Here is an 8,160-nt window from a genome sequence, read left to right as displayed (position 1 = left end):
CCGCCCGTCTCGGCCTCCCAAAGTGCTGGGATTACAGGCTTGAGCCACCGCGCCCGGCCACCTGGCTGTATTTTTTATCTTAATAGTTTAAAATATTTTCAGAAGATAAAGATTTTTAAAATACTAGAAGAAAATCACTTCTAAAACATGACAATTTAAAAGATTCTACATTTCCTTAATTTGCATATTTTGATGTAATTTTGTATATTTTAATTATTTTGGTTTTCTTTTGGGTTTTGGGGTTTTTTTTGAGACAGGGTCTTGCTCTGTCACCCAGGCTGGACTGCAGTATCATGAACACAGCTCACTGCAGCCTTAACCTCCTGAAATCAAGCCTCCCAAGTAGCTGAGACTGCAGGCACGTGCCACTAATCCTGACTAATTTTAAATTTTTTGTAGAGATGGGGGGGGCGTCTTACTTTGTTGCCCAGGAGGGTCTTGAACTAGTGGACTCAGGTGATCCTCCTGACTCGGCCTCCCAAAGTGCTGGGATTACAGGCTTGAGCCACCATGCCTGGCCATGTACATTTCAAAAATAATTACCATAGCCGGGCACGGTGGCTGGCGCCTATAATCCCAGCACTTTGGGAGGCCGAGGCGGGCAGATCCTGAGGTCAGGAGATCAAGACCATCCTGGCTAACACAGTGAAACCCTGTCTCTACTAAAAATACAAAAAAATTAGCCAGGCGTGGTGGCAGTGGGCACCTGTAGTCCCAGCTGCTCGGGAGGCTGAGGCAGGAGAATGGTGTGAACCCGGGAGGCGGAGCTTGCAGTGAGCTGAGATCGTGCCACTGCACTCCAGCCTGGGTGACAGAGTGAGACTCCATCTCAAAAAAAAAAATTGCCATTTAGATTTTAATTCTGTAGGACATTACCATTACTAGATCATAAATCACATGAAAATCTTGATTGTAACAATACAATTAGTGGTTTTCCTAATATGAAGGCAAGAAAAATAAGTTTTAGGAAATAAATACATAACAATTTATAAATTACATGTGTCTTTATTGTATTACTCTTTCAAACATCATCAACTCATTAACAGAGGTCCCAGAAATGAAGAATAATAACAAAATTTTGATATTTTGATATACTTTTAAAAATATGTTATGAAGGTGTATTTGTCAAAGTAGAAGGGGAGAACTTTAAAAAATATTTTGTTAAATTGATTTACAACTTTCCAGACACTTATACTTTTTTTTGTGTGTGTGATAGAGACAGGGTCTTGCTATGTTGCCCAGGCTGGTCTTGAACTCCTGGGCCCAAGTGATCCTCCCACCTCAGCCTTCAAAGTGCTAGAATTACAGGTGCAAGAGTCACCACACCCAGCCAGACTTACACTCTTGACCTACCAAGGGCAGGCCTGGCTTCATGTGCCCTGTACACTATTGGCCAGATGGAGAAGTCAGAGTACAGAGAGCTTGTATGTGGATATTCTCATGGTGAGCATTTCCAGAAGCCATTTGTGTGAACATGGGAGTTGCTCCCTGACTCGTACCTGAGACGGTCAAAGATTGTTCCATTTCCCTTTCCTGTCTTGGTTCCAGCATGGGCACATGACTACGAAAAAGGGGCTTCTGGGAAACTTCCTTACTCCTAAGAGAAAGCCATAGAAAGAGATTATTTTTCTCCTCTGGACGTTGTCAAGGCCACCATGTTGTCCAGCTCCAGGGGTCACCATTACATGGGCGCTTTTGTGTGTCTGTATGTGTATGCACAGCCTGCATGGCCATGGGCTTTGTTGCATCTGGACAGAGCCCTGAAACGCCTGCAGCCAGTCTGAAGAGGAAGCTGGTGTTTAGGAGGGAAGGATAGACACGAGAAGAATCTGAGTTCTAGGCAGCGTGCAGGGGCTCACATATGTAATCCCAGCACTTTGGGAGACCGAAGTGGGTGGATCACCTGAGGTCAGGAGTTCCAGACTAGCCTGACCAACATGGTGAAACCCCATCTCTACTAAAAAAACATACAAAAAAAAAAAAAACTAGCCGGGCATGGTGGCATGCGCCTGTAGTCCCAGCTACTTGGGAAGCTGAGGCAGGAGAATCGCTTGAATTCAGGAGGCGGAGGTTGCAGTAAGCTGAGATCGTGCAGCTGCACTCCAGCCTAGGTGACAGAGTGACCACCGAAAAAAAAAAAAAAAAAAAAAAAAAGAGTGAGATCATGTCTCCTGTGGAAACATGGATGGAGCCGGAGGCCATTATCCTCAGCAAACTAATGCAGGAACAGAAAACCAAATTCAGCATATTCTCACTTATAAGTGGGAGCTAAATACTTATGAATACCAAGAGACGAACAACAAAAAAAAGTGGGGCCTACTTGAGACTGGAGGGTGAGAGGAGGGAGGGGGGCAGAAAAGATAACTATTGGGCACTGGGCTTAATACCTGGGTATTGAAATAAGCTGTGCAACAAACTCTCAAGACATGAATTTACCTGTTTAACAAACCTTCACATGTACTCCCGAACCTGAAATAAAAGTTAAAAAAAAAAAATACATACACACTTTAAGATGCTGCTAGTGAGAGAATTTGGAGATTTACAGAGAATGTGAGTTACAGAGCATTCCAGTTGCTTTTCGCTTGCCAGGCGTCTTTCTCTTCTCCTTTCTGAGGCCTGCCTTCTCTCACTTTGCTGTCAGCAGCTCTCCTGGCTCTTGCCCAGCCCCAGCTCTCAGAGTATTTCCTGTAGGTCCACAGCAGCAACTTGCCATAGAGCTGGCATACTCCTTTGTCTTCTTACTATTTTCCCTTGTCAGCAACTTAACACAATTTGACATATGCATTACATACATTTGGATGTTTTGTTTTTCTGAGGGATTTTCTTTTTTTTTTTTTTTGGTGGTGGGGGGCGGAGATGAGGTTTTGCCATGTTGCCCAGGCTTGTCTTGAACTTGTGGCCTCAAGCTATCCTCCTGCCTCAGCCTCCCAAAATATCGGGATTATAGGCACGAGCCACTGGGCCCAGTTCTTTGCTGATTCTTTAGCTTGACATAAACAGTACATGTACATTTTCTTCTGCAATCTACTTTTCCCACTCAACAAGATTTGTGAAATTCATGCATATGGATTGCATGTAACTGTAGTTCATCCATTTGTACTGGTGTGTGGTATTTTATTATATGAAACTACCATTGGCAACAGACATTCGATTGCTTGCAGGTTTTTGCTATGACATTCTTATCTTCTGGTGCACATGTGGGCAAGAGTTTTGCAAGAGTTTTTCTAGGGCACATCCCTGGGGTGGATTTAGTATGTCATAGGGTGAATGCATCATCACGTTTACTAAGTAATGATAAAATGTTTCCCGAAATGGCCTACTTGTCCTTTGCAGTTCTCTCACCAGCAAAGCCTAAGTTTCGTTTCTATTGCTCCACATCCTCAGCGACACTTGATACACTCGGACCTTTCACATGTTGCCTCACTGATGGTGCGAAGTGATAGATCACTTTGATTTCAGCGTGCACTGCCCTCCTTCCTAACGAGGCTGAGCATCTTTACCAGTGTTTACTCCTCCGGATGGAGCAGTCTGGTGCTTCCATTGAACTCAGGTACCTTTCTCTTTGGCTTCCTTCTTTTTCTGACCATTTTCCTTCACGCTTTTCAGGAAGTAGTCTCGGCTCTTAGGGTGCTTCATGTGCTCAATATGCACATTAATTCTCTTGGCAAGAATCTTGCCCTTAACTTGTTTGTTTACAACAATGCCAACAGTGTGCTGGGGGACACTGTAGACTCTTCCAGTTTTGCCATGGTGACACTTGTGGGCATTCCTTTTTGAATACTGCCCATTCCCTTGATGTCTACAATATGGTCTTTTTTTTTTTTTTTTTTTTTTTTCTTGAGGCAGAGTCTCTCTGTGTCACCCAGGCTGGAGTGCTGTGGTGCGATCTCTGCTCACTGCAACTTCCACCTCCCAAGCTCAAGTGAACCTCCCACCTCAGCCTCCCGAGTAGCTGTGGTTACAGGTGTGCACCACCACACTGGGCTAATTTTTTTATTTTTGGTAGAGATGGGGTGGGTAGAAACAGGGTTTCACCATGTTGACCAGGCTGGTCTCGAACTCCTGGATTCAAGCTATCCGCCCACCTCAGCCTCCCAAAGTGCTGGGATTATAGGCCGAGCCACAGCACCTGGACTACAATACTGCCTTTCTTATAGATTCGCATGTATGTGGCCAAAGGAACAGCTCCATGTTTTCTAAAAGGCCTGGAGAACACAGATTGGGTGGCCCTCCTCTATCTATCCTTTTGTGTGTGCCATTTTGGTGAATTACTGGAAGATGATGCCTCCAGCTGATAAAAAGCAATTTAAATGCTCCACTTAAACTTTATGTTCCCACCTTTATTTTTGCCATATTTCTTTCTTGCCAGCTCATCAATGCATTTAAGATTTTTAAACAATACATTTTATCTAACATTTTTTGGTATTTCAGTAGGAAGATCAGTCAGGTTATCTAGGTCCACTTCCTGCTAGAAATACAAGTTCAACTTCCCTTACTTTTTAGCAACCGAATAATGCATTAAAAAGTTTGTTGGAGGGGCGTGGTGGCTCACGCCTGTAACCCCAGCACTTTGGGAGGCGGAGGGCGGGTGGATCACGAGGTCAGGAAATCGAGACTATCCTGGCTAACACGGTGAAACCCCGTCTCTACTAAAAATACAAAAGATTAGCCGGGCGAGGTGGCGGGCGCCTGTAGTCCCAGCTACTCGGGAGGCTGAGGCAGGAGAATGGCGTGAACCCGGGAGGCGGAGCTTGCAGTGAGCCAAGATCGCACCACTGTACTCCAGCCTGGCGACAGAGTGAGACTCTGTCTCAAAAAAGTGTTTGTTGAACAAAGCAGGCAGCAAATAAAACACATTTTTAAAAATTATTTTAGGCCGGGCGCGGTGGCTCAAGCCTGTAATCTCAGCACTTTGGGAGGCCGAGACGGGCGGATCACGAGGTCAGGAGATCGAGACCATCCAGGCTAACACGGTGAAACCCCGTCTCTACTAAAAATACAAAAAACTAGCCGGGCGAGGTGGCGGGCGCCTGTAGTCCCAGCTACTCCGGAGGCTGCGGCAGGAGAATGGCGTGAACCCGGGAGGCGGAGCTTGCAGTGAGCTGAGATCCGGCCACTGCACTCCACTGCACTCCAGCCTGGGCAACAGAGCGAGACTCCGTCTCAAAAAAAAAAAAAAAAAAAATTTACGTATTTTCTCCCTTTTGTAAACTTGGAGATTTCCTCCAATTTTTCTTCTAGTTAATATGCATGATTTCTAGTAGAGTCCATTCTGCTTTTTGGTGTTTTCTAACCCCAAATTCTTGTTCTATGGCTGCGTCTTTTTCACACCATCTTTCATTTTCCAGTAATAATGCTGACTGGAATTGAAGTTCTTTCCTTTTTCCTACATTAACTGTTTTGTAGGAGCTCATTAGTTCAATTGTGTAGCCTGGACTAACTTACGTATGTCCAATGCATCTTTTCATTATCTGCACATTCACTACTAATTATTGGCATGGGTTGTGCAGCAATCATTAGTTTTCAATTTATCTGAGGGAGGTCTTACCCTGTGTAGGGCAGACTGCTAGTTGTCTATCAAAATCCATTCTCTCCTTCCTCCTGAGTTCCTGCATAATAATAGTCATAGCTGCATACACGGCAGCCCAGCTAGGCTACGTTTCTAAGTCTCTTGCAGTCAGGTGTGATCATATGATCAAAGCCTTGCCAATGAAAGATGAGCAAAACTGATATGTGGCATTTCCAGGTATGGGTGTTAAGACATTGGACATAGCTCTTTGCCCTGCTTGTCAGCTGGGAATCCTAAATGACAATGATCTTGCTTCAGCCACACAAATAACAAGAGTGCTCTAGGGCAGGGGTCCCCAACCCCTGGCCACCAATCAGTAGCGTTCCACGGCCTGTTCAGAATCGGACTGCAAGGCACGAGGTTAGCAGTGGCCAAGCAAGCAAAGCTTCATCTATATTTACAGCCACTCCCCATTGCTCACATGCATTACCACCTGAGCTCTGCCTCCTGTCACATCAGTCGTGGCCTTAGATTCTCATAGGAGCGTGAACCCTATTATGAACTGCACATGCGAGGGATCTGGGTTGCACACTCCTTATGAGAATCTAATGCCTGAAGATCTGTCACTGTCTCCCATCATCCCCTGATGGGACCATCTAGTAGCAGGAAAACAAGCTCAGGCTCCCACTGATTCTATGTTATGATGAATTGTATAATTGTTTAATTACAATGTAATAATAATAGAAATAAAATGTACAATAAATGTTATGTGCTTGAATCATCCCCAAACCATCCACACCCCTGTCTGTGGAAAAACTGTCTTCCACAAAGCCCGTCCCTGCTGCCAAAAAGGTTGGCGACCGCTGCTTTAGGGGACAGCAGAGCAATGAGATGGAAGGAATCTGAGACTCTTAAGTGACCACACAGAGCAGGACTGACTCCACTGCTCTGGAGCATAACCAGGGAAATAAACTTTGTCTAAAAGTCAGTGTATCACTGGGTTTGTTATTAGCCTTCACCCTAACTCACTCCACTGCCAGGACCTTCCCCACTCCCAACTCTAACAGCTCTGAGAGTTCTTAGGAGACAAAGTCCCAGGTCAACCTCTCATCTACACCCTGTGAAACCTGAGCTTCCACTGCACCCACTTTCTCTGCAAGTGAGTTTTTATGAACTCTTAAAATCTTTCATTCCCCTGCTCCCAGCATATTCCCACCATGATCATGGAGGAAAAAAGTGGGGACTGCTTGACTGTGGGTTTTCTCTTCCTCCCCAGTCTCCTTGATGGTCTTCAGATTTTAATGTGGATATAATATATACAGATTTATTTATTTATTTATTTATTTATTTATTTATTTATTTATTCATTTATTTATTTATTGAGATGGAGTCTCGCTTTGTTGCCCAGGCTGGAGTGCAGTGGCGCGATCTCGGCTCACTGCAGCCTCTACCTACCAAGTTCAAGGGATTCTCCTGCCTCAGTCTCTCGAGTAGCTGAGATTACAGGCCTGTGCCACCACACCCGGCTAATTTTTGTGTTTTTAGTAGAGATGGGGTTTTGCCATGGGCTTTTGCCATATTGGCCAGGCTGGTCTCGAGCTCCTGATCTCAGGTGATCCATCTGCCTCGGCCTCCCAAAGTGCTGGGATTACAGGCATGAGCCACCGTGCCCAGCCAATATATAGTTTTAAAAATCAACGTTGTTTTACTCACCTGATAATATGGTTAAGTCAGTATGGTGCCCTTTTTGGATTGTGTTTAAAGAGCTGTTTCAGGAAACATTCTCCAGACTGTGCTTCACGTCAAGAAAAATGTAGGGCGTATTGACTGACGGCGGTAGGCGGGAATCCAGCAGGTAATGAGGAGAATGAACTGAGTGTTCACTTTACCAACTATTAAAAACAGTAGCAAAACATCACCTGCCAACGATGATAGTGTGCCACGAATCTGAGAGTTTGGTCAAACCAATGTTATCCATTTGAGGTAAAACATAGAAAAGCAAGCATTTCCATACGTGGGTAAACAGACAAGGCTGGAAAAGCCCGCAAGCCTGGGGCTGCTCCTGTACCAGTGCACCTCTGGTTTCTCTGCTGGTGCACGCCAGAGAGCGGTCCTGTGCGGAGCTGAGGATCAAGCCATCCTGACACAGCTGAGCAGGGCAACCCACACTTCTGGTCATTCATCTTCATCTTTTCTTCCTTTGCCCCTCCCCTGGGGGCTAGAAAGTTACTTAGGTGGAAGTAAAATGCAAACATTAGTACAAAACACTCTATGAATTCACATCCTATCATGTCTATAACTCAGGGCCAGATAGAAGGGCCCTGCCTTCCTCTCAGAATCCAGTAAACTCTGTCCCTCAAACATTCACTTTGCACCTGCCATCACCACTACCCTGCACTGTGTGCCACAGCTGAGAGCTGTATGTGAGTCTCAAGGTAGGATATCCTCTTCCAGTTTGAGTTTGAGTGCTTTTCAGTGTTTGTACCCTGAATTTGGGGTGCAGTGGCGCAATCTCGGCTCACTGCAACCTCTGCCTCCCAAGTTCAAGTGATTCTCCTGCCTCAGCCTCCCAAGTAGCTGGGATTACAGGTGCCCACCACCATGCCCGGCTAATGTTTTATATTTTTAAATAGAGACAGGGTTTTACCATG

The sequence above is a fragment of the Rhinopithecus bieti genome, unplaced genomic scaffold (genome assembly GCF_001698545.2).
Source record: "Rhinopithecus bieti isolate Rb0 unplaced genomic scaffold, ASM169854v2 scaffold_32008, whole genome shotgun sequence".
Taxonomy (NCBI): Eukaryota; Metazoa; Chordata; class Mammalia; order Primates; family Cercopithecidae; genus Rhinopithecus; species Rhinopithecus bieti.
Note: the sequence above shows the minus strand (reverse complement) of the source record.